General features: G+C 42.7%; 1 long non-coding RNA gene across 1 annotated transcript; it reads left to right on the top strand.

Annotated features, from left to right (window-relative positions):
* Positions 1-26,908, top strand: LOC135980860 (uncharacterized). The gene is made up of 3 exons (XR_010597765.1): positions 1-113; positions 17,020-17,077; positions 26,564-26,908. It is a non-coding gene; the product is annotated as an uncharacterized LOC135980860 (long non-coding RNA).
* The last annotated feature ends 925 nt before the right edge of the window (positions 26,909-27,833 follow it).

The following is a 27,833-nucleotide window of genomic DNA, read 5'->3' as shown; positions in this document are numbered from 1 at the left end:
CTGTACTTTACCCTTAATATTTGAGAACAGTTGGATGCTTGATCTGACAGGACAGCAGAGCATTCTCAGTGGAGGACCTTGATCTTGCTACCCCTTCAGTTGGGCAGAAGCAGGTTTGTTGATCTTTAAGACATGCTACAAGGTATATCCGTTTATCCAGGTTTTCTTTGAGAGTGATTGTCTAAGAGAAGACCTGTAAAAACTTGTCAGTTTTCCATAGGTAAATAAATACAGAAGGTCACTTCAGTATACTTACTATAGGGAATAGCGTGGGAATACTGCAAATACTGGGATAATTGGCAAGCTTTAAAGGGTAACCAGTATAGACAAATTGATGATGATAAGGAGGAGGATTTTTTAAAGCTGGCTTCTCTTTTTTGCTTTCTGAAGTTTCTATTCTATTATTTTCTGTACTGATTTAAATATTTCAACACAAAAACCATATTGCCCTGTGAACAATGAACAAATATAGTCTTTACTTTCTCACTGGCAATAAAACTTCAGGTCTATTTTTCAGAGTAGCAGCCGTGTTAGTCTGTATCCGCAAAAAGAACAGGAGTACTTGTGGCACCTTAGAGACTAACAAATTTATTAGAGCATAAGCTTTCGTGGACTACAGCCCACTTCTTCGGATGCATCCGAAGAAGTGGGCTGTAGTCCACGAAAGCTTATGCTCTAATAAATTTGTTAGTCTCTAAGGTGCCACAAGTACTCCTGTTCTTTTTGAGGTCTATTTTTAAGACTCACAGTCCTAAAATTCACTGTTGCTGTCTAAACAACAGCAAAGTTTAACTTCTCTCTACTTGCCTAGGGAACAAAATGGCAGAATATTATGAAGCACATAAGCTATCCATCCATTCAGATCACTTGATTGGCTTTGCTAATGTGACGAGTTCAGGAACAGTATTTGCATTTGTTCATTAGAGCTGGGCAAATAACTGACTTTGATCGGCTGCCAGTATTGAAAAAGAGATCATGAATGACAGTGAATAGTCATTGGGACAGAGAGAAAGTGAGACTGACTCTATAGCCTGGGGGTTGGGCCCCAGAGATGGAAGATCCAGTTTCTTGTCCTTGCTCCAATGACTTTTTATACAAAGTGGAACCGTTTCAACAGGAGAGATTAAGAGAGGTCACATCAGATGGTGGTGAAGGTTGACTTTTGCCGATTTCTTTAGGGACGGTGTTACAGAGCTTTTGGTCTACTTTTTCGAAGACTCTGCCTCCAGCTTCCTCACTCTGCTAGTAGCAAGGCATTTGGGTCTAGATACACAAAGACTTGGGAATTGCAATGTCTAACCCCTAGGTGCACTTAGTGGAATCCTTTGACCCGAGTTAGGCACCCCGGTTCCCCATACAGTGCAGAGGTAGAGTTATGCACCTAAGAAAGGGATTCTCAGGAGCCAGCAAGCTGATCGGAGAGCCACATGAGGTAGGCAGGAGTGAAATGCAGAGGAAAAGGGTGGAACATAAGACACGGATTCGCAAAGGTACTTAAGTGTTTAATTCCCACTGATCTGGACTTTAGGACCTGGACTCACAGGTCAGAGATAGGTGTGATGTTGCACTCCATATGCTTTATGGAAATATGCTGATGAATATGACATAACTGGAATATGCTTTACGCTAAATACTCCTTGTATGGTGTGATTAGAAAGCTTGTAATCTACTAAGTGTGTTCATCCTATTTGTTTGCATGTATTATTTCTATATCTGGAACTAGGAGAATAAGATATAAACTTATATCACTGATGTAAACATATTAAATGGAGGCTATTAAGGGTGCTCCAGAAACAATTAGTTGTAAATGGCCTTAGTTAATTGAAAGCCTTCCTGTGTACGCGTGGGCCAACCCAGGAAGAATGGAATGTCTGTTCCTGGCAACTGGCATGCGGTTTGGGATAAAAAAATGGAAGAAATATGTCCTGGTTGATATGGAAGGCCAATACAACCTTCAGAAGAAATGCTGGATGAGGCCAAAGCTGCACTTTATCCTTAGAAAGATAATATAGGGTGGTTCGGAGGTTAGGGCTCTGAGCTCAGAGACACGCCGCACTGACGTGATAGTGACAAGGAAATCCATTTTCCAGGAGAGGTAGAGGAGGGAGCAGGTGGCCAGTGGCTCGAACGGGGGCCCCATGAGTCTGGAGAAGACCAGGTTAAGGTCCCATGCAGGGACCGGCTGTCGAAGCTGTGGGTAGAAATGATCCCGGCCCTTAGAAACCTGCCAACCATGGGACTGGCGAAGACAGAACGGCCATTCGCACCCGGGTGAAAAGCCGAGATGGCCACAAGGTGAACTCTGACAGAGGATGCAGCCATGCCTTGCTGTTTTAGGCTCAGCAGGTATTCCAAGGTGAGAGACATGGACGCCTGGAGCGGGGGTGTTCTGCGCTGAGTGCACCAGCCTGAAAATTGCTTCTACTTAGCCGTATATGTGGCCTGAGTGTAGTGCTTCCTGCTGCCCATCAGTACTTGTTGCACAGATTCTGAATAGCGAAGTTCTGCAGGGTTCAGCCATGCAGTATCCATGCTGTGAGGTGGAGAGATCATACATTGGGATGGCAGAGGCGATCGTGATTCTGAGTAATCAGGTCTGGAAGAAGAGGCAATGGGACTGAAGCGTTCACAGAGAGTTCTGGTAGCATGGTGTACCAATACTGTCTAGACCATGCGGGAGCTACCAGAATCACTCGCGCCCTGTCCCTGGTACTTTGAGCAAGACCCTGCGTGCCAGGAGAAACAGGGGAAAGGCATAAAATAGTCGACTCATCCAGGGGAGCAGGAAGGCGTCTGTGAGAGAGCCCGGGGAGCAGCCCTGGAGGGAGCAGAAAGTCGGACATTTCCGAGTGCTGCGGGAGGCGAATAGGTCGACCTGGGGAAACCCCCACCTTCGGAAGATGGGGTGGATGACATCTGGTCGAAGGGACCATTCGTGGGAGTGGAAGGACCTGCTCAGGAGGTCCGCCACCATGTTCTGGATCCTGGGTAGAAAAGACGCCAGCAGCGGTGAATAGAGTGGGCTATGCAGAATTCCCACAGTTGAACGGCCTCCTGACAAAGGTGGGAGGAGCGGACCCCCCCCCTTGTTTATTGATGTAGAACATGGCCGTGGTGTTGTCTGTGAGGACCACCACAGAACTACCCTGCAACCGCTCCTGGAAGGCTTGACAGGCAAGGCGCACCGCCATCAGCTCCCAAACATTGATATGAAGGGAGAGCGCAGATGGGGGCCATAGGCCCTACGACTGAATATCGCCGAGGTGGGCACCCCATCCCAGGGCTGACGCATCCGTGACCAGGGACAAGGAGGGCTGCGAGCTGTGAAAAGGTACTCCTTCGCAAACCACCCGGGGATTTAGCCACCAGCGGAGAAAGACCAGGACCCACTCCAGGACGGTGACCACCAAGTTCAGGCTGTCTTGACCTGGGCGATAGACTGATGCCAGCCAAGCTTGTAATGGGCGGAGTCGAAGTCTGGCATGCCTGGTCAATTTTGTGCAGGTAGCCATGTGGCCGAGAAGACTCAAGCAACTTCTTGCCAATGAGGTTGGGAAGCACTGAAGGCTCCAGACAAGGGCCACTATAGCCTGGAAACAAGCGGCCGGCAGGAGGGCTCATGCCTGCATGGAGTACAGAACCGCCCCGATGAATTCTATTCTCTGGGTCAGTTCTAGTGTGGACTTTGCTGCATTGAGAAGGAGGCCTTAACAATGAAACATGTCCTTGACCAACCGGAGGTGGAACTGCACCTGTTCTTTGGTGCTTCCCGGATAAGCCAATTGTAGAGGTAAGGGTATACCTGCACCTGCCGCTGACGAAGGAAGGCCGCCATGACCGCCATACATTTAGTAAACACTCGTGGGGCCGTGGAGAGACCGAAGGGAAGGGCTGTGAACTGATCATGTTCACGGTTGACCACAAAGCGGAGGAAGCGTCTGTGCGCCGGATGAATCGCTATGTGGAACTATGCATCCTTCATGTCGAGGGCGGCGTCCCAGTCTCCGGGATCCAGGGAAGGTATGATGGTGCCCAAGGAGACCATGCGGAATTTTAACTTTACCATGAACTTGTTGAGACTGCATAGGTCCAGAATGGGCCGAAGCCCTCCCTTTGCCTTGGAGATTAGGAAATATTGGGAGTAAAACCTCCCACCCCTTAGCTCCCTCGGAACCTCCTCAATCGCCCCCATGGTGAGGAGCATCTGAACCTCCTGAATAAGGAGCTGCTCGCGAGAAGGGTCCCTGAAAAGAGACAGGGAAGGAAGGTGGGGAGGAAGAAAATTGGAGAGAGCATCCTGCTTCCACCATGTGGACGACCCAGCGGTCTGCAGTTATGTGGGACCAGGCACGGTGGAAGTGGGATAAACGATTCAAGAACGGTGGGGTAGGATCCTGAATGAGGTCCAATACATCATCCTCGAGCATCCCTTCAAAAGGCCTGTTTTGAGCCCAACAAAGGCTTGGACGGGCTCTGGCCTTGCCCAGACTGGGGGTTGGAGGGCTTCTTCCTGCCATTACACCCCTGTCTCCTATAAAAATCCTGCCTTAGTGGAGGAGGAGGATAGGAGCGTTGTTGTGGCTGCTGGGGTTTAAAGGGTTTCCGCTGGGTATCCGGTGTGTGCATGCCCATGGACTTCGTTATCGCCCTTGAGTCCTTAAGGCTTTGTAGCCTGGAATCGGTTTTGTCTGAAAATAGGCCCTCTCCATCAAAGGGGAGGTCCTGCAGTGTTTGCTGAAGATCCGATGGCAGGTTGTAGGCTTGCAGCCAGGAGATACGCCTCATCGCTATCCCCGAGGAGAAATTGAATGCGGCAGAATCCGCAGCATCCAGCAAGGCCTGCAACGAGGTCCGTGCCACTATTTTGCCCTCATCCACCAAGGCCCCGAACTCCTCTCTGGACTCAGGAGGTACTAACTCCTTAAATTTCAACATGGAGTTCCAGGAGTTAAAATTGTAACAGCTCAGGAGTGCCTGCTGATTAGCGATCCTGAGCTGAAGACCCCACAAGGAATAAACTTTGCGCCCAAATAGATCAAGGTGCCTGGCATCCTTTGATTTGGGAGCTGGGGCCTGCTGGCCATGCCGTTCTTTCTCGTTCACCTATGTTACCACTAGTGAACAAGGCTGCGGGTGGGTGAACAAATAATTGTACCCCTTTGAAGGGACAAAGTATTTGCACTCCAATCCCTTAGTAGTTGGTGGGATGGATGCAGGTGTTTGCCAGATAGTTCTGGTGGTGGATTGGATAGTCCGAATAAGGGCTAGGGCTACCCTTGATGGAGCTTCTGCTGACAGAATATCCATCATTGGGTCCTCCGCCTCTACCACCTCCTCTGCTTGCAAGTTCATGTTCTGCACCACCCTGTGCAGGAGGTCCTGGTGGGCATGTAGGTCTATGGGAGGGGGACCCGAGACAGCAGTGCCTGCCACCGCCTCATCAGGTGAGGAGGAGGAGGCCACATGGGGGAGAGGGTAATCTAGGGCCTCTTGCGGAGCTGGGCCCAGCTGTCCTGTGCCAGCGACCTCAGGGCCCAGAGCAGGAACCGGTGTTGGAGGAGGTCCTGCAGCGGGAAGAGGAGCCACCATGTTATCCATGCCTCCCGGGGCAGGCCAAGTGGCGGTAGCCTCTGGCACTTGTGGTTCAGATGGGGCGGAGCGAGAAGCCCCAGATGGAGCACCCTGTGACTGGTGGTAGGCCCAGGGTGTTCAGAACGGCCATTGGGTTGACCCTTGAGCAGGACCCTGCTCTTGCACCTGCCAATGCCCAATCCCCGACTCCGGGCAGCTATGGTCGAAATGGCAGCAATCCTAGAATCGCAACCCTGCCTCCGATCCTGAAGAATAGGAAATGGAACAGGAAGGCCACAGTGGTGCCGAGCAGATCTGCACCGGGTCACGCCAACGGGGTGATGGTGAATGGTGCCACGACGCTGGGGAGTGGTGCTGGGACCTAGAACAGTACCGGGACCTGGAATGGTGCTTGGATCTGGACCTGGGTCTAGACAATGAGCAGCATCGGGAGCCATATCGGGTCCAGGATCTGCTCCTCGATGGCGACCAGTGGGCAGAGCGGCGTCGCAACCGGGACTAGTTCTGGGAGTCATAGCGGTGCCATGAATACGAGCAGCATCGCGAGTACAACCAGCACCATGAAGGAGAGTGGTGCCGGGACTGTGAGCAATGCCAGAACTGCGAGCAGTGTCAAGATTGCAAGTGGCGTCGGAACAGGAATGGTGCCGAGAACGAGATCAGTGCCGTGGCTCGACCGATGGTGCTGATGGGTGGATCAGGACCGATTTGCCTCGGGATGGTGTCACACGTACAGGTACCAGTGCCTTGGCATGAGGCTGAGGAGATGCTGATGCCATCATAGCAATAAGGTCCCTCGCAGCTGCAAAGGTATCTGGGGTGGACGGCAACTGGACGTTGACCGTGGTACAGGGGAGTCCAGGGGCACTGGACTCAACGGCTCTCCTCCAGGGAGCGGAGTCAATGGTGCTGAGGCCATAGACTGTGCCTTTAGATGTTCCTCTGTTGGACGCACCTGCAGAGATGGTTCCAAGGAGGCTGGCGTCTGTGGAGGTGGGCCAGCCTTTGCTGGTTTCCAGTTCCGCTTCTGGCCTGGAGAGTGGGAGTGGCGCCGGGACGATGATGTCAGCTGTGGTGCTGGGGAGCGTCGGTGCCGTGGGTCTCAGTCAGAGTCCAACCACTATTGCTGCTGCCGGGGTGCTGCACACCAAGGTGCTCAGTGCCGGATCTCGGCGCGCCGCAGGAGGTTGAGGGCTAAGAGCCACCTCCATCAGGAGCTGTTTGAGATGAAAGTCCTGCTCCTTTTTGGTCTGGGGACAAAAACCCTTGCAGATCCTGCACTTGTCTGCTTGATGAGACTCCCCCGGACACTTTAGGCAAGAGTCGTGGGGGTCGCCTGTGAGCATGGGCTTAGAGCAGGAACCGCAGGGCTTGAATCCCGAAGCTTTGGGCATGAGCCCAATAGAAAATCGGGGAGGAGGGGAACCCCCCCATCCCACTAATACTAACGAATTACAGTTATAACTATGAACTACTATAAACTATCAACTATGAACTATTATAACTAGAAACTGTAAGTGCTAGGGAGAGTGGAGACCAGTGAAGCTGAACTCCACAATTCCAATGACCGTCATGGGCGGTAAGAAGGAACTGAAGGGGCGCTGGGTCAGCTGGGGTATATATTGAGTGCCATGAAGGCACCACTCCAGGGGGCTCCATAGCTGACCCACCAGTTGTTGCTAGGGTAAAAATTCTCCAACGGCGTGCACACGGTCCGTGCACATCTAATTGGAATCAATACGAGCAAGCACTTGAAGAAGAATCCCTGCTTACCACCTAAGATGTCTGCTGGAACTAACAAGGACTGTACCAGGGGAAAGGATTGGGCCCAGACTAGAAAGAAGTCTAGTCTGTGAAAGAAGTGTAATATCTCTGAGGGTGAGATACTACCTGTAATAAGTTTCTTAATGTATTAGGCTTAGACTTGCATGTTTTTGCTTGGTGACTTACTTTGTTCTGTTATTACTTGAAACTGCTTAAATCCTACTTTTTATACTTAATAAAATCACTTTTGTTTATTAATAAACCCAGCGTAAGTGATTAATACCTGGGGGAGCAAACAGCTGTGCATATCTCTCTATCAGTGTTATAGAGTGCGGACAATTTATGAATTTACCCTCTATAAGATTTATACAGAGTAAAACAGATTTATTTGGAGTTTGGATCCCATTGGAAACTGGGTGTCTGGGTGCTAGAGACAGGTAACCTGCTAAGCTGTTTTCCATTAAGTCTGCAACTTTGGGGCATGGACCAGACTCTGGATCTGTGTTGCAGCAGGCTAGCATGTCTGGCTCAAAAAGACAGGGTTCTGGAGTCCCAACCTGGCAGGGGAAACAGGCTCAGAGGTAATTTCAGCACATCAGGTGATAGTCCTAAGGGGATCTCTATGACCAAACCAGTCACAACAGGCATCTCCTTATGCTTGGAATTCTCAACCATAAACCCTCTCCTACAGTTAAGTGTATGACCTGGAGTAAGTGCCATAGGTATCTCATGCCCTAGGTATCCCATGTTCTTTCTCACAAAAAACACAGACAGACCATGCCATTATACCCACTGGTTAAGGCACTCATGTGGGAGACATGGGTTCCAATGCTCCAAATCGGGCAGAGTGGGGATTGAAACCAGGGTCTCTCATATCCTAGGTGAGTCTCCTAATCAGTAGATTGTTGGGTATGCTGGAGCATGTACAAACACACACTGTTGCCTTTTGAGTGAGGCCAGATCCTGTAGGCACTCAGACACATATCAGACTGGGCCCCACAGGCCAGATAGGCAGCAGGGCACCTAGTTTGAGAATTCTGCAAGGGATTAGGAATGAGGTAGCACTCCAATTAGCTTGTTATCCGTGGAGAGGCATCAAGCTTAAGGCCACTTTGCACATGCCTACCAGCACAAATGTACATGTACGTGTTTAGGTGGCAGCTGAGCAATGGTTTTGTGAGTGTCAATGGTGCCTAAATATTGGACTTATACACCTGTCTCTTTAAGTGGCAAAGTACCTTTGTGAATCTAGCCTTCAATACCTTGGTTACCTCAGCTTCATCCTCTATGGCTTCCCAAAGTTGCTCATATCTAAACTCCAGGTTGTATCCAACTGCCATCTCTCTCTGTGTAAGTGAACCACATCCCTGTCTGCTATACAAATGTTCTCCTCATCTTCAATGCCTTGCATGGCTAATTGCTCCCATCCCCTTCAGCTCTGAAGAATTCAATGTCCTCTTCATCTTCCTTTTTGCAGTGATGAATGATGCTACATAACTGCAGTTTATCTGAGGAACTCAAAGTGCTTTTCAAACACTAATCAGTTAAACCACATGACACCCTTGTGAAGTAGATTTTATTCTGCACATGGAAAAGCAGCTTACCCGTGTTCCTCTGCCTCACTGATTCCATGTGTGTGCCAAATCGGCAGCTCAAGCTATATCTCTTCTACACAGTCTAGAGCCAGCAATCTTTTGATCAATCCCCTATGTCAATGCTTACTATTACCAGCACTTCACATCTCTCCTAGTCTCTTATCCCCAGGGCTGGATTTAGGGGCAGGCGACCCAAGCAACACCTACGGTGCCAGGCTTGGGGGTGTGTGTGTGCAAGACTTAGGGTACTGTTTTTTTTGTTAGTGACAAAAGGGAAAAATTTCCAAAGGATATATGTTCTGTTTTAAGATAAACTATCAGGTGGAAGATCCTCATGTTACAAATCTGACCATGAAGCCACTAAGTGACCCTCACTGGGAGAACTGCATTGACAGCATAAGGCCACTGAGGTACCAAGTGAATGATGGAACTGGCATTGTCAAGTAAAGCCGAGGCTGGAATCTGACATGAGGGACAAAGCCTGGCAAATCACTGGTCACAACTGTGGTTTGGCATGATATCCTGTTCCAAGGATATGTTGTAAGCAAGGCATTACACACTCAGTTGATGGACATCGTGATCACTACTACTTTGATGAGAAGCTGCCTTGATTTTGTTGTTGACTACAGAGACAACGGATTTGAAGATGCCATCCCTGCTGCCAAAGAAACAACCAAAAACTTAGGAGGTGAGCCTGTCTTCAAGGAAACTCACATTCATCAGAAGAAGTGACACCTTGGTTACAAGGGCAGAAATTAGGTGATTCAAATCTTGGGGAAAAAATCAAGAGGAGTTTTTTGCTCACTCACTGACACTACTTGAGTGTCTATCGAAAAAGGGTTTGGACAAATGAAGCTTCACAAAAATAACTGGGGATTTTTGTATGACCTTAGTAAGCTGCTAGCGGACAGTAAAACACTGCTGAACAATTGTATGGACGTTCACTGGACGCTGACAGATGGAGAATGTTCAGATGTCAATGATAAAGACACCTTTGTCAAATTGGATAACATCCATCACATTTTGCAACATGGGAAGAATTCTCCACACCAAGTTCTCCAATTCATTCATGATGCAGAGTTGAAGGACACTTTTCCTAATGTGTGGATAGCTTTGAGGATTCTGCTCAGTATGCCAGTCACAGTCACGAGTGGTGAGTGCAGCTTTTTGAAGCTCGGGCTTATTAAAACGTATCTTCAATCAACAATGGCAGACGAGAGACTGACATCGCTTGCTATTATATCACTTGAAAATGCCATTGGCCAGTCTTTGGATCTCTCTAATGCTGTTCTTCTGTTCACAAGGTAAAAGGGAAAAAAGCGACCTTTTCAACTAAAGGACTACAGTTAATATTCTAAAGCTGTCACCTACTATAACACTATTTAATACTGGTCCACACAATGTTGGTGCACAGTTCAATTTCTTGATGTTAGTACATTTCAGTTTATTCTTAAAATTAAAAAGTTTCTATAAGCTTAGAGGAAACATTTTTTTTAATTTGCTCATATATGGCATGAATAAATACATATTTACAGATCCTAGCGTGCAAATGTATTGTCTTATATGACAGGCATAAATCATGCATGCAAATTGTGCATCTAAGTCATGAAATGGGCTACAAATGCAATAAAAATAAGGTATTCAAAAGTTTAACAAATGCGGTGGCACCATTTGGTGTAGGGACGGCCCTGCTTGTCCCATGTACATCGATTTCTTATTATTTATTATTAGTTATTTTGACAGTGCCTATGATGTACATAGCATCTACAGTAGTAAAAATATACTTATAAGAGAACTATGTAGATATTCCTTCGCTGTGCTCAGTGAGCACTACCTATATCTCAAATGCGAAGTTACAAAGGAGCCATTTGCGGCTCCCTCGTTCTACAACTGTTTTTTTTGTTTGTTTTTTTTTGCTGTCCCCATCCCCGTCATAGTACTGTTCTAAACTAACCTGTTTTGTAACAGCCCCAACGGGTTATCATTCTAGCCACACCCCCTCGGACTCATGAACCTGAAGTCCCTGCCTCCAAGAGCTTACAAACAATTGAAATAGTTTATTATATTGCCCAGTGTTGTAACAGTTGTGTTTGAACAATGAGTATATGCCAGGGGTCGGCAACCTCTGGCACGCAGCTTGCCAGGATAAGCACCCTGGGCGGGCCAGGCCAGTTTGTTTACCTGCCGCGTTGGCAGGTTTGGCCAATCGCAGCTTCCATTGGCCATGGTTCACCGCTCCAGGCCAATGGGGGCGGTGGGAAGCCGTGACCAGCACATCCCTTGGCCCGTGCTGCTTCCTGCAGCCCCCATTGGCCTCGAGCAGCGAACCGCGGCCAGTGGGAGCCGCGATCGGCCGAACCTGCCAACACGGCAGGTAAACAAACCGTCCCGGCCTGCCAGGGTGCTTACCCTGGTGAGCGCCGCATGCCAGAGGTTGCCGACCCCTGGTATATGCTATAAAATTATGTTGTACCGACCAAGGGTTCTACAAACTACTGTAAACCTTCAGTCAGGTGCCAATGGCAGCAACAGAAGCAAAGTTCAATCTGACTTGGGGTCCTCTTCTAAAAATAAATAAATGTAATGAATGCATGGTTCAAGTCCCTACCCAGAGTTATATTTAGACTTGGAAGGATTCGATTTTTATTGGTAAATGTCAGTGAACATCTCCTCCCCCCCATAATTTCCTACAACTGCGAAAATTTAAGTCCCTTAAAATAAAAAAGTTTAAAAATAAACATTGATATTATCCATCAAAAATATAAAAATAAAATTCTGCCAAGCGTAGTTATACTTCTGCCCTTGGGAAATTAAAATAAAACCTTCCTTGGTACCTTTGTTGGTGGTTTTCCCCACTCACAAGTACTCAAGAGTCCTTGGGAATGTTGGAACCACAAGCATCTTTTTTATTTGGGAAAAAGTAAGCAAACAAAACATGACTATGAACATGGATTATAATTAATGTAAATGAAGCTGGCAAGAGCAGGATTTTCCCCTTTTCCCCTAGAAAGGGAGCAGAGAATTCCAGCCCTCTAAGCCAGGGGTTCTCAAACTGAAGGTCGGGACCCTCGAGGGGGTCACGAGGTTATTACATGGGGGGTCGCGAGCTGTCAGCCTCCACCCCAAATCCCGCTTTGCCTCCAGCATTTATAATGGTGTTAAATATATTTAAAAAGTGTTTTTAATTTATATGGGGGGGTCACACTCAGAGGCTTGCTGTGTGAAATGGGTCACCAGTACGAAAGTTTGAGAACCACTGCGCTAAGGCTTCTGGATCTGGATGTTATATTATGATTATGAAAGGATACATCGTGCCATACTTATTAGGGATTTAGATTAGGCCGGCCACAGGTGAATCTGAATGCAACTCAGATGTTTCACACTCTCTTCAGCTCACACTTAAAATCATGAAACTGTTCCCTGGACCCCTGACCCCCAAATTAAAATGACTAATCTTTTGACCAGTAAGAAAGGTTTAGTGAAGTATATATTCTAAAGGTATAGTGCTTCAGAAAAGAAACACTATTCATGTGAAAAGAGTACACATTCTCTCGCAAAAAGATTTTCTGTTTGCAAGATGTATAGAGTACTACAACAAGTGCCTAAACCTGAAAAATAAAAAGCATTTCAGAGGTTTTCTTATACTGGGATTGTAAAATATCTGGGAGGTTTGCCAGGCTCAGTCAGAAGGAGAACACAGTATTTTCTCATCACTAATAACAATGACCTGAAGTCACGTTAAAAATTGTAAGGTCAATTTCCCTCTTAAATCGAAAAAGAAAATAAAAGAACAGATGTGAGTGGTTGCTTGTGTATTTATAAACCGCAGTGACATCAGGGTAGGATATATGATCGCCAGTTTCTATGAATTTAAGATTATTTTTATTAAATCATTCATACTAATCAGATAAAAGAGTAAAGGTGGATTCCTTTTAAGTATTATATAGTGTAGGCCAAAAAAACAATTTTATAAACTACATTTAAAATTGAGAATTTCTTCTTTAAATGTGTTCAAATCAGTTTGCCAGATTGAATAGGGATGACCAAGGCTTTTTCGGGGATTGAATTATCTATACCAAATGCATGAAGTGTAAAATACAATAAAAAGTCATGTGATCATAAAAAGAGTAGGTTTTAAAGAATGTGTAAATTAATATAACTTTTTAACTATATAGTAGATTCCTAATTAATACTACCTGCTATCAGTAGTTTTTTATCTTACAACTGTGATATGAATAACTGAGTGATGTACACATGATATTTTCTTAGTCTTTTTTTTTTTTTTTTTGGTTTGCATTGCTAACAGTAAATCCTACACATAAATACTAGAGTTCTTTTATTCTGCTTGATTTCAGATGCTAAACTATTCTAATTACTGACTCATTATTTCCAGGAGCTGAAAAAAGGCTTGCAAAGTTACACCTATATTTACTCCTATATTTATTTTGAGCTACCATTACCTTGCATTAAATTCCCTACCATCTGCTTGTGGATTTTAAAGACAATTCTTTCCTTTAGATTATAAAACTAGAGATCAATTACTGTGTGGAGCATGTAAATTGACCCCCACAATCCTTTTCTTTTCTCACTGCACTATGACTCCAAAGCGAGAACCCAAAATGGAGATCTCCCACATGGAGGCATTAATGCATTAACCAAACTCAACAGGTAGAACCTCCTCTACTCTTAACTGTGTTACACATCTCTGCAGTCTCTCTGCAGACATTTCACTAACATGTATCCCATATAAATCATACACTCTGGAAATCTTTCATGGTATCTGAGGTAGTGCTTAGGCTACTTATCAGCCAACTAGAGAGACTGGTTGATGATTGTCCAAAAGGGGTAGAAAGATTAAGAGAGGTAGGAAAGCGTAAAGTATGGCACACAATATTCTCTCTCCAGGAGCCTTAGAAAAATTGGGAGCATACGCTAAAGCAGCCCTCAGGCAGCTTTAAATTGTGCAATCAGCCCTTATGTAGCAGATTGTCCTAAGCCTCTCTCACCTTGGCAGCATTACAAGGGTCAGATTCTCACACGGATGAATTGTTCCTGAACAGTTTCTGCAATGTGCAGAATTAGATGGGAAAAAGTTTTTGTTTATCTTCAAAGTGAAGGACTTCTCTTTTCAAGTCTTTTTCAAAATGTAACAAACTTATTGTGGACAATGGAAAGGAAAAGTTCATTAACCATTCATATTGGTATTCCTCTGGGTACTTTCTAACAGCAATTCAAGGCCATCTTCATCCAATGAGGGTTTTGGAATTACCCCCCGCTCCCATTTCTATTCAAGTTTCCTACCTATATCTTTTGCATATTTTGTAGTATATGGCAATTCGTCAGGCGAAGAACTTTTGCTGCAGTTGCAGGTCCCCTGCAGCTTTGGACAAATTTTGTCAGATGTTAAATTTTGCAATGGAAGTAGGACCCTGTGGGTACATGAATACTTGATATACTAGCTCTTACGTCCTCCAGGTACCAAATAATTTCTTCTTTATTTGAAAAAAACACTTTGAAAATATCTAATTTGTCTATGTACTTATTTCCACATCCCAGATCAGGCTCAACTAGAGCTGCTTTAGGGCAGATATACAAGGAGGGGGTAAATGATGCAGGACGCCCTTTCTGCCCTGCCCTTCCTTGAAAAAGGGAGTCACAAGGCCAGTGCTTGTGCTGTCTCAGCTTAAGAGAGGGTAAAATAGTGTGTGACAGGTTTCTACATTTCGGGAGAGGGCTATGGGCTTTGTCTTGGTCCTGCACATCCTGCACATTTGCTGCAAGACTGAGGCCAATGCTGAAGGGAATGTGATGCTACACTATTTTACAGGGTGTAGTAGTCACCACTTTTGAGCATATTTCCCCAGTGCTTCAGGAGGCAGGCATTCTTGACTGTCCTCTTTGGGCAGAATAATCTTACCCTTCACCCAAACCTTCAGCACACCGTTGGCTCTCAAAACTGCAAGAGATCCAATAGGGTCCTAGTGCTAAGACTCTTACCACCATCAATTAATTTTCAAAGTTGCCCTGCTTCAATGTTTGCCAGGTATCAAACACTAAACAAGGACAGTAATTACATCTCCCCAAGGACTTCCCCCCCTTTGTTTAAAATGGGTTTTCTGAATTTTTCTCGTGGCCTTGTGGTTTACTCTAGCACCTTCTTCTGGTTCTCATTGGTTGACTGGTTTTCAGTAATGTGTTCTCTTCAAGCACAGAGGTGTATGTCTTGTGTTCCTCCAGATCTCACCTTCAGCACACATCCAACTTGTAGGATGATTTATACCAATCACCACACCTCTGGCTCCACCAGGAGGAGACATCACCTTGTGGTCAATATTACCTCATCTCTCCATTAGTCATTTCTGTATATACAAATGTTGCATTAGGGCCCTAGAGCCTTGATCTCTTAAAAAGACTTGTGCAGCCAGATCCTCATGGAGCTGTGTTGACTAATACCAATTGTGGATCTGGGCCACTATCTGTAAAATCCTGTTGCACGAATGATATCTAGCATCTTGAGTAATGGGACTGATAGTCTGATTGAGGTCTCTGGGCACTACAGTAACAGGAATATTCATGTACTATGATGTCAAGCTGTGTCCACACATTACTAATAAGCATAGCAAGAATGTTCTTGCAGAATAACCAGAAGAATATACATTGTTTGTTTTATTCTCCTTCCATTGTTAAATGATGAGGAATCCCCTTGTCCATATATAAAGGTCCTTATTTCTGGTCTTGAGGGCTTAATTTCTTTCTTCTGTATATGCCAATCAATAAGTGCACAATTTTCACTGTATTCTAACTTTCATGTTTGTTTATAGGTATATTTGGTGTATACATAAAACACCAGCAATTTCTAATCTGATTATGGGGATTTCTATTTTATGAACATATAAGACCTGTGTATTTGAGGCTAAAACCATGGAAAGCTTCAGCATGCTGTAATTCATCTCCTGACAGGATACCTTTCTGAGAGAATATCACATTGGTTCCATGCAGTGGATGTATATTGAATTCTAGATTCACTGTAAGGTCCTGATCTAGCTCTACAAAGCTCTCTTTGGGCTAGGAACTAATAAGCTCAGGTATAGCCCCTTTCTATGGAAGCCTAAAGAATATTGTGATCCACAGAGCCACCAAGCCCAGGATAAATATCTTCAATGCAAGAGTAAGAATATATCAGAAAAAGTTCTCTGACTGTGCAATAAGCTGCTATCAGAGATCAAGATAAGTCCATGTACAATATCTTCGTTTTTAGAATAACTGCAAATCTCACTTCTTTGAGAAGCCCTATCTGCAACAGAAGGTACTATACACATATTGATCTCTCCCTTAATTACATACACCAAAAATATTCTAAATAATACTCTTCTAGCATGGAAGCAGTAGAATTAACATCCATTCATGGAGAAGCAAAACCTGTTATTTTGAATAACTCAGTTAGACACCTACATGATACTCCTTACAAATGAGGACTGTTAGAATCCGATCTCTTAATCCAGGAAGAAAAGGTGAAAGTTAGATTTTGGTTGCATTTAGATTAAGTAGAATACCGGGATCCATATCCTCTAAAGTATTTAGGTGCCTAACTCCCACTGACTCCCACAAATACCTCTGAGGATCTAGGCTCAGGTGCCTCATGTGTTACTTTTTAGTCTGAAGTGCCAGGGAACTGTAAAATGGGATGCATTGTTGAAACTAATGTTCTATTCTGAATATGTTTACTTAAGTAGGGCTAGAGACAAAGCTGTGAAGAGCAGTCTCTGAAAGGTGACTAGACTGCTGTACTGATCTCTAAGTTCACTGGAAATTCTGTTTATTAAATGCTAAGCATTTTGTTAAGGATTTGCAAGTGGGTGCTTCTGATTGCTCAATACATAACAATTGTTCTGCTGATAACAGTATATAAGTGTTCCATTTATAATGATGCATTTTAATTTCAACATAATAATAGCACAATGCAATTTTGTGCAGATGTTACATGCACTTGTATGGATGTTCCACTGCATGTTAGCATAATTGGCCCAGTCATGTGACTTGCTGAGACCCTATCTCTCGTTCATTTCAGTAGGAGAGACCAAAGCAACACCCCAAGGCATGCAGCACATCCCAGAACCATGGCCCAAGTAAGCATTCCTTTTTTGAAGTGTCATTTTATTTGAAGTGTGCTATCACTATGAATGTATCAGAGAAACCCCTAATACAAATAATCAATTTAGCATTCATAAAGACATATATGGCTTAATTTGGTTTTCCAGTTAAGACATATATTTAACAATTAGGACCTAATTCTGGTCTAATTTACCCTAGTGTAAATCTGGAGTAACTCAACTGGAGTAATTCAACTGAAGTCAATGGAGTCACTTTGGTTTTGCACCTCATGGAAACAAGAATAGAATTAAGCTCTTCGTTTTTTAACAGAAATCTGTCTCTAAATATACAGTTTATTTACATGGGGGAAAATATTGCACTCCAGGGAGATTAATTTGGTAGTTAGGGCTGAGAACTATGACTCCTGGGATCTTTTCCTGGCTGTGCCACTGACTCCATGTGTGATCCTGGACTGAGCTCTTGGACTTAAGTACTATGGATGAAGTCTCAGTCCTATTGAAGTCAATGACAAAACTCCCAGTGACTTTTAATAGGGTCAGGATTTCACCTTGTGAGACTTAATATGGGCTCTGATCCTCAAGGGCTATCAAGTCACAAAATGAGATTAAGGGGCATAAAGTATAATAAGAAATATTTTACAAATACATTAGAAGCAACAGGAAGACCAAGGACAGGGTCAGCCCATTATTCAACGAGGAGGGAAAGACAATAACAGAAAATGCAGCAATGATCAAAGTATTAAATCCTTTTTTGTTTTAGTTTTCACTAAAAAGCTTAACAGTGATTAGATGACTAATATAGTGAACATCGTTATAAAATGGGGTAAGATCTGAGGCTAAAGTAGGGAAAGAATGAGGTAAGAATTACTTAGACCGGTTAGACTTATTCAGGTCTACAGAGTCTGGTGAAATACATCCTAGAATACTCAAGGAACTGGCTGAAGAGATATCTGAGCCATTGGCAATTATCTTTGAGAAGCCATGGAGCATAGAGACATTTCAGAGGACTGGAAAAGGGCAAATATAGTACCTATCTATAAAAAGGGGAATAAGGACAACATAGGGAATTATAGACCAATCACCTAAACTTCAGTATCCTGAAAATTATTGGAGAAAATAACATTGGTCTACAATTTTTGAGAAGTCGTCTGCTTCAGAGATAAAATGTGCTATTTATTATGTATTTTGATGTGCTGAATTCAAATATGACAATTAAAACAACTGATTGGCTACTGTTTCTAAGATATTTAAGTTTTTACATTTTATGTCTATGGATATTGTGTAGATAGTAGAGTTTTAATCATAAATTGTAAACCTAGGTCTTTTCATGTGTTTATGCTTGCTTTACATGATAATATTTTACCTGTCCTGTTTATGTAACACTTTAAAAATCAGCAAAAGGGTTATATAAATAAAATTTATTATGAAACAAAAGGCAAAAAACTATTCTGTACATAGTTTAGTCCTATTCAGTGTCTACTCGGCGCTTCTTGGCTTGTCTCTTGTATTCATTAAATGGAGCAACTCTTGTCGCTGTCCAGCAATAGTCTGCAAGCATTGATGGGCTCCATTTGCCCTGATAGCGTTTCTCCATTGTTGCAATGTCCTGGTGAAATCGCTCGCCATGCTCGTCGCTCACTGCTCCGCAGTTCGGTGGAAAAAAATCTAGATGAGAGTGCAAAAAATTTATCGTTAGTAACATGTTGCAACCAAGGCTTTTGTATGCCTTGAGGAGGTTTTCCACCAACAACCTGTAGTTGTCTGCCTTGTTGTGTCCAAGAAAATTTATTGCCACTAACTGGAAGGCTTTCCATGCCATCTTTTCCTTGCTACGCAGTGCATGGTCAAATGCATCATCTCGAAGAAGTTCACGAATCTGAGGACCAACAAAGACACCTTCCTTTATCTTAGCTTCACTTAACCTTGGAAATTTTCCATGGAGGTACTTGAAAGCTGCTTGTGTTTTGTCAATGGCCTTGACAAAGTTCTTCATCAGACCCAGCCTGATGTGTAAGGGTGGTAACAAAATCTTCCTTGATTCAACAAGTGGTGGATGCTGAACACTTTTCCTCCCAGGCTCCAATGACTGTCGGAGTGGCCAATCTTTCTTGATGTAGTGGGAATCTCTTGCACGACTATCCCATTCACAGAGAAAACAGCAGTACTTTGTGTATCCAGTCTGCAGACCAAGCAAGAGAGCAACAACCTTCAAATCGCCACAAAGCTGCCACTGATGTTGGTCGTAGTTTATGCACCTCAAAAGTTGTTTCATGTTGTCATAGGTTTCCTTCATATGGACTGCATCACCAACTGGAATTGATGGCAAAACATTGCCATTGTGCAGTAAAACAGCTTTAAGACTCGTCTTCGATGAATCAATGAACAGTCTCCACTCATCTGGATTGTGAACGACGTTGAGGGCTGCCATCACACCATCGATGTTGTTGCAGGCTACAAGATCACCTTCCATGAAGAAGAATGGGACAAGATCCTTTTGACGGTCATGGAACATGGAAACCCTAACATCACCTGCCAGGAGATTCCACCGCTGTAGTCTGGAGCCCAACAGCTCTGCCTTACTCTTGGGTAGTTCCAAATCCCTGACAAGGTCATTCAGTTCACCTTGTGTTATGAGGTGTGGTTCAGAGGAGGATGGGAGAAAATGTGGGTCCTGTGACATTGATGGTTCAGGACCAGAAGTTTCATCCTCTTCCTCTTCCTCGTCTGACTCAAGTGAGAATGATTCTGGTGCATCAGGAACCGGCAGTCCTTCTCCGTGTGATACTGGGCGTATAGCTGATGGAATGTTTGGATAATGCACAATCCACTTTTTCTTCTTTGACCCACCTTTCCCAAATGGAGGCACCATGCAGAAGTAACAATTGCTGGTATGATCTCTCTCCAAATCATTGGCACTGCAAAAGGCATAGATTTCCTTTTCCTGTTCAACCACTGGTGAAGATTTGTTGCACAAGTGTCGCAGCATATGTGTGGGGCCCAACTCTTGTCCTGATCTCCAATTTTGCAGCCAAAATAAAGGTGATAGGCTTTCTTAACCATAGTGGTTATACTGCGCTTTTGTGATGCAAATTCACTTCACCACAAACATAGCAGAAGTTATCTGCACTGTTCACACAAGTACGAGGCATCTCTGCTCACTTTGGCTAAACAGAAATGTGTCCCTTTGCAAAATCAAACACTGACAAATAAGAGAGCACAACACTGTATGATTTCTAGAGCTGATATAGGGCAATTTGTTCAGCAGAGTGATGTAAGCTTCGTTATGATTGCATCATCCATGACTTCTAGGAATAACATGATGCAATTCATATCATGTATGATGCAATACCAGCTTCGGATTGCATCATTCATTGTTTTGCCTAAAAAGCAAGTACTGTCCAAACCCAGTCATAGATTTATTCATAGATCCAGTCAAAGATGTTTTTTAGTCATTTCTGGTTTAAATTGAGATCCCTTCCCTTTATAACTCACTTATCCTCCGCCATTCCCAAGTCAAGGGTCGTATATACTGACCCAATAGCATATCTTGAAAACTAGAGCCAATCAACAATTTTAAGCATCATTTTCGTTCTCAGTGACCCAGAATTAGTAAAGTTTGACTACATTTATTTCAGAAGCATTTTGGCTGTAGAGCAGTGTAATCAAACAATCAGTTTGAAAGCATCTAGAAGATTATAAGGTGATAAGTAACAGTCAAGCTGGATTTGTCAAAAACATATCATGTCAAACCAACTTAATACCCTTTTTTGACAGAGTAGCAAGCCTTGTGCATGGGGGGAAGCAATAGATATAATATATTTTGACTTCAGTAAGACTTTTGGTACTGTCTCACTTGATCTTCTCATAAGCAAACTAGAGAAATATAGCTTAGACAAACCTACTATAAGGTGGGTGAACAACTGGTTGGAAAACCATACTCAGAGAGTAGTTATCAGTGGTTCACAGTCAAGCTGGAAGGGCATATCGAGTGGAGTCCCACAGGAATCTCTCCTAGGTCTAGTTCCATTCAATAGCTTGATAAATGATTTGGATAATGGCATAGAATACACTTATACAGTTTGCAGATTATACCAAGCCGGGAGGGGTTACAAGTGCTTTGGGGGACATGATTAGAATTCAAAATTATCTTGACAAACTGGAGAAATGGTCTAAAATAATAGGGAGAAATTCAATAAGGCCAAATGTACTTAGGAAGGAATAAGCAACTGGACAAATACAAAATGGGAAATGACTGCCTAGGAAGGAGTACTGCTGAAAAGGATCAGGGGGTTATAATGAATCACAAACTAAATATGAGTCAACAGTGTAACACTGTTGCAAAAAGAGTGAGCTTCATTCTGGGACGTAATAACAGAAGTTCTGTATGCAAGACACAAGAAGTAATTATTCCACTCTATTCAGCACCAATAAGGCCTCAATTGGAGTACTGTGCCTAGTTCTCAGAACCACACTTCAGGAAAGATGTGGACAAACTGGAGAAGGTCCAGAGAAGAGTAACAAAAATTACTAAAGATCTAGAAAACATGACCTACCAAGAAAGATTGAAAAAAATGGGTTGTTTAGTTTGGAGAAGAGAAGACTGAGGGTCTTCATAACAGACATAACAATCTTCAAGTACCTAAAAGGTTGTTATAAAGGGGAGGGTGATAAACTATTCTCCTTATCCACTGAGGACAGGACAAGAGGTAGTGGGCTTAAATTGCAACAAGGGAGATCTAAATTAGACCTTTGGAGAAACTTCCTAACTGTAAGGGCAGTAAAAAACTGGAATAAATTGCTTAGGGAGGTTGTGGAATCTCCATCATTGGAGGTTTTTAAGAACAGGTTAGCCAAACACCTAACTGGGATGGTCTAGATAATACTAAGTCCTGCCTCAGTGCAGGGGACATTTCTATGATTCTAGTTTGTGTGGACCCTGGTGCCATAGAGAAGTCCCATGGCTCTATAAGGATTCTGCAGAGATGCAGAAGAAAGTCCATGCTAGCAAATGCCATTGCAGGATCAGCTCTTGAGTCTAAAATGAGTATTATAATAGCAATTAGGGATGTACATCACGATGTAGCTGCAAGGCCTATTTAATTAATATTTGTATTGTAAATCACCTTTTGCTCTTTGGATGAAAGGTGATCTATAAATGTAAAGTAATATTAAAATTCACCTATACATTGCATCTTTGAGAAAAAAGCCGACATCTCAGCTTACTTAGTCAATTAGGGGAAAAAAGTAGAAAAAATGCTTAACAATCTGTAATTTACATTTCTCAGTGGAAACCAATATTCTGTTTAGATTATAGTCAGGATAATATTATTAGTAAAATAACTGAGTCAAATGAATCATGACTGAAAATCTGATTACAACAAGCACCATGCTGCTATCATAGACTTCACATATCTTCTCCCTTTATCTTCTTATTGCAACACCAAATTTATCCTAGTATTCAGTGGGTATACAGGATCTTCAGTTTCCGATGTCTTATAACTGCTGCTTTGATATTATAATGCTTATCTTGTGAATGATGGGCCTTAAATTAATTTTATTCTTACAAAGAAGAAACTACAGACAAGGACAACTGTTTTTAATAATATTATTTACAAGGAGCTAATGTGCAATTTGTTGCTTGTCAAAACAGTGGAAATTACGTTCTCATTCCATGTTAAATATAATTAGCCAATACTTTCAGAAGGGAAACACTTTCTGTGCAGGCAGAGGAGGTATCTCATATTTTTAGCTCTCTTGCCAATTTCATTATTTGCCTACATTTGTACTCTCTCTCTCTTAAAATATGGAAAAGAGTTAAAGTCACGTTATATGAATGTTCAAAAGAAATCCAATAAAAATAAGTTAGATTTCCCTCAATGTATAAAAGGATTAATATTCTGTTTACAGAAAGATCTTTTTAAGGAAACTAGTTAGAATTAGAATGTGCACAATGAATCATGATACAAATTCTTCTCTGAGATGTTTAAAAAATGTATAATCTGGCTTTACTGCCATTGTTTTGATAACACTTTTTTTTTCAAAAAGCAATTATACATTATGCAATATAAACACTTTACACTAAATTCATGTTCAGTTTGTTTAATTAAGAAATAGAAACTAATTTTTTTTTGTGGTTATGCAACCAGGACCCAAACAGGTTTGGAACCCCATTGTACTTGGCATTCTACAAACATATAATAAATGACAATCCATGTCCCCTATCCATTTACAATCTAAAAAATAAGACATAACAAGCGTATGGAACAAATAAGTGGGATGGGAGAGGAGAGGGGGCAGAGGATAGGCTGACAATAATAATAGGGTGTTTTAGTATCAAATAGCTATGGGCATAATTGGTAGACAATCAGTGACAGTAATCAGAATAATTACAATTCTTCTCCTATTTATCTAACAAACTGTTAAGACGTTCAACCCCCTAGGTAGAACATGCAGTCCCTGGGCCATCAATGATAGAACACTTTGGCCTTGACTTTCTCTTTCCAAGCATCATCGCGTTCCACTTCCAGCACCCAATTTTCTTCTTCCTATTTTCTTCCATGACCTTCTCTTTCTCTTTGCTACATAGCCAGCTAGATGAACTCCCTGTCTTAAGTAGAAATTCCAAATTACACAGAAACATACCAGTATGTCAACAAAATCTGGTTGGACAACAAAGACAAGAATCTCAGATACGAGAACACAGAACCTCTACTTTTGAGCGCAAGGTGAACTGTGATATAAATGAATGTATTTTAAGCTCTGATCCTGCAACTTCATCCACACAAAGAAATCGCAACTCTGTCTATATATACCTACACCAAAGTCACTGGGGTTCTGTAAAAATCCAGCCATGCAGATGCATTTGCAGGATCTAGGCCTTAATGTGGGCAGTAGCATTACATATATAAATATAAAATATAGTGCATATACCATATGTATCAAGATAAGAAATTGCTTTGTTAATGTATAGGGAACCGGAGGTTTTATAATACAGAGAACAATCCTTTTCATGTAAGTAATCGCACTGTGTTCAAAGAAACAACTCACATAGCACTTGCTTGAGATTCAGAGAACCTTGTTCAGTTCCTGGCCCTAACAAAAATTCTTGGGTAAGTCACTTAAGGTAGAGCCACAAAGGGGACTTAGTCATAGGCTCAGCAACACCTAACCTTAAGGATGCTGTTGCCACCCTGTGGAATCTACCACCCCAAATTAGGTGCCCATGCTCCCTATACAATGCATGGGGAAAGTTAAGTGATATAAGGATACAATTCACAATTCGGTGAGAGAAAAAGAGAGAATAACTCCATAGCCTAGTTGTTAGCACATTTTCTTGGGAGATCCAGGTCCCACTCCCTTCTCCAATGACTGTGTTTCAGACAAAGTGGAACAGCTTCAACAGGAGAGACTGAGACAGTGCTGTTCTGGCATACAGCCCAGTAGTTAGGGCACTCAACTAGTAAATAAGAGACCTGGGTTCTAGTTCTGGCTGCCCATCAGCCAGAATAGGCAATCAAACCTGAGTCTCCCACATCCTGGGTGAGTACTCTAACCATTGGGCTATATGGTAAAAGGGAGGCACTACCACCTCCCATATTTTGTGCTGGGCCCAGTCTGTTAGGCATGCTCTTAGGCAGCTTCTGACAATACGTACCAGATTGGGCCCCAGAGGTGAGATATGGGTGGGAGGAAGGAAATACCTAGTTTGAGCATCACACTGAGGCTGAGGCATGAGCTAGGTGTCAGGTCTGAGGCAGGTTTGTGCATGCCCACCAGCAGAAATTTGGGGACTTTACCAGTAGAGATCGGCTGAACCTGCCAATGCGGCAGGTAAACAAACTGGCCCGGCCCACCAGAGTGCTTAACCTGGCAAGCTGCATGCCAGAGGTTGCCAACCCCTGCTCTAGTTTCTCTGTGCCTCCGTTCCCTATCTGTTTTTGGCTTTTAGGTGTTTCGTTTTCTTTTAGAGAGAGTAATTGTATTTCCTTACCTCACAGAAGTGGGACTGAATTAGTTAATGTTTGTGTGGTACTAAGACACTATAGTCATGAGGGGTATATAAACACCTAGATTAAAAAAGGAGATTCAAAACTAAATAGAGTGGGATTTCTCTTGCTCTGGCCACACACACACACACAAATGATTTTACAGAAACAAAGGACACAATAAAAGACATGCTTGCCTAATATTCATAGAAAACCTCTGAGTGCCTAAAATACATTGTTCAATCATGCTAGAAATATTATATAATTCTGTCAAGGTCAGATTCTGGCAAGTGTCAGTTTCTATTTGCTATATAAGTGCCAGGTGTTCAAGTTGCAGTAGAACTACCCTAGGGCTAGTATAGTTGTTGTATCTAACTTTTCAGAACATTTTTGTTTAACATTTTTATCCATTTTCATAGCTCCTATGTGCCAATTCTATCTTTTGTCTCTTCTAATGCCCCCATTTTAATCTATGTTGGCCCACTCTCATACCAAACAAGAGTCTCACTATACATCTGGAGGCATATATTAATACATGTTTAAAACACACATGAGCGGTACAAAGCTATGCAATCTTTCTGTATACTATACTTTGCATGCATTTTAACATAGGCATACCATTCATAAATAAGGCTCCAGGGAACCTATCTCAAATGCATGTTAAAGCATACAGAGCATGTCCACCAAATGAAAAAAGAGAAAACCTTTCTATTTTCTAATGGGCTATACATCCTGACTCATAATGATACTCTGGAGTGAAAATGATCTGCACTTCCAAGGTTAAAGGTGAACTGAAAAGCTTTTATGTAGTATTCTCTCAATATTTCACTGTTATATCCTAATATGGGAAAGCCTTGTAATGGAAAAGTTATTTTATGCTAAATGGCTAGAACTAGAAAATTATTTAGAGCTGTCTCTCCCTTTCATACAGAACTTAGAAAAATCTGTGCTCTCATGGTGTAAAAACACCCAATCTTATATTGTATACTCAGGGGTTCTCAAACTACGGGATCATGACCCCTCAGGGGTCACGAGGTTATTACATGGGGGGTTGTGAGCTGTCAGCCTCAACCCCAAACCCCACTTTGCCTCCACCATTTATACTAGTGTTAAATATAAAAAATATATTTTTAATTTATGAGGCAGGGTCACACTCAGAGGTTTGCTGTTTGAAAGAGGTCACCAATGCAAAAGTTTGAGAACCACTGGTATACATCAACCAGTTCCTCTATTAATAACCTACTGTTCTAAATTCTCCATTATGACGAAATGCTGATCACCAAGTACTGAAGGACACTGGAACGCAGCAAGTGAGTTGCTATCTGAATCTATCCTACTATATTTATATTTTAAAAAAATAAAGATTAAGTTTTAAAAATGAGAACATGTTGGTACTTGTTCTAAATAAGGATAAAATCCCAGCCCTAATGGTATATAATCCTTCAAAGCCTATCTTATTTCTTTTAAAGAAAGTCCAATTAACCTGAGCATCATTCAGGCCTCTCTTCTTCCACAGCAGCCAAGGATGATGAAATTCAAGAGTTCTAACTCACTGACACAGTGCCAAGACCTGATGTGCTGCTGAATATGGGACATTCCAAAGCTAAAGTGGGAGCAAAGGTCATGGATCAGAATGAATTAAACAAACATGGATTAGGAAAGATCAATGAGCCGGGACACAGACTCATCAGGCTCTGTTTAGATAATCTGCTTGTTCTCACTAAAATTTTCTTCCAACATTACAGCAGAAAAAAATGTACTTGAAGCTCACCCTTGTCAGCTCCTGAGAAACTACCAGGAAATCAAGCAGAAGAGATGGTAAACTAGTATCATCAACTGTAAAAACCCTGATCCTAAGATATCATGACCCTTAAGCTTCATTTTCTGTGCCTGCAGACCTGCACACTCAAAAGGCAGTGTGCAGGTCTGCAGGCACAGAAAATGAAGCTATCCAGTTTCACCTGCTCTGGCCAATCCAGTAGAGTACTGCAGAAGAGCAGAAATAGACACAGTTGATATGGTGCTGGACTAGGACAACAGGTAAAAATTAAAGGTGTTTTTACCTGCATGTTATCTTTGATGATAAAACACTGGCAGAAAAGGCCAGTTGTTTTAGAGGAAATAGCTTGGAGAAAAATGAAATTCTACAAGCTGATCAGAGCGAACCCTGAGGAGTGATGACAAGGTAGGAGAGAGAAGGTTGAAATGAGCAAAGTTCCAATAAGATAGTGAGTTGGCACACATTGGGCAGGAGCATAAAGAGCTTGAGTAGCAAAAAATGGGAGATTTGCTATGTAAGAAAGAATTCTCACACAAGCGAGAGCGGTGTGCCGTTCAGTGGACAAAGCAGACAAAGGCAATAATCTGCAGACTAAGCAGAATAAGGGGAAAATGTGGGGAAACCAAAGACAAGTTTCACCAATATCCCTATGTTGCTGTCCAATGTTTGTCAGGATGCAAATTCTGCCTGTTGCTGAAAAAGAACCTCTGTCACTGAAAATGAAAAGAGAAATCTCAGTATTATCATGCTGTGAAGAAAAACTCTTAAGAACAGTGCTGTTTGCTCAACTCATTTACATTATAATATCAGACACTGATTCTCCCCTCATTTCCATGGGTTTTACATTATTGTGACTTCAGTAGTTACTCCTGATTTATACCAGTTTCAATGATAATCAGGTCAATAGAGTTTAGAAATGGAAAAGATCTGTTTGGTCATGTACTCCTTTTTCCTGTCACTAAGGGATTTTTCCCTTTAGTAAGTTTTCTAGTGATTTGCCAAGCTG

The sequence above is a fragment of the Chrysemys picta genome, chromosome 1 (assembly GCF_011386835.1).
Source record: "Chrysemys picta bellii isolate R12L10 chromosome 1, ASM1138683v2, whole genome shotgun sequence".
Taxonomy (NCBI): Eukaryota; Metazoa; Chordata; order Testudines; family Emydidae; genus Chrysemys; species Chrysemys picta.
This window is presented reverse-complemented; position numbering and strand designations above follow the sequence as displayed.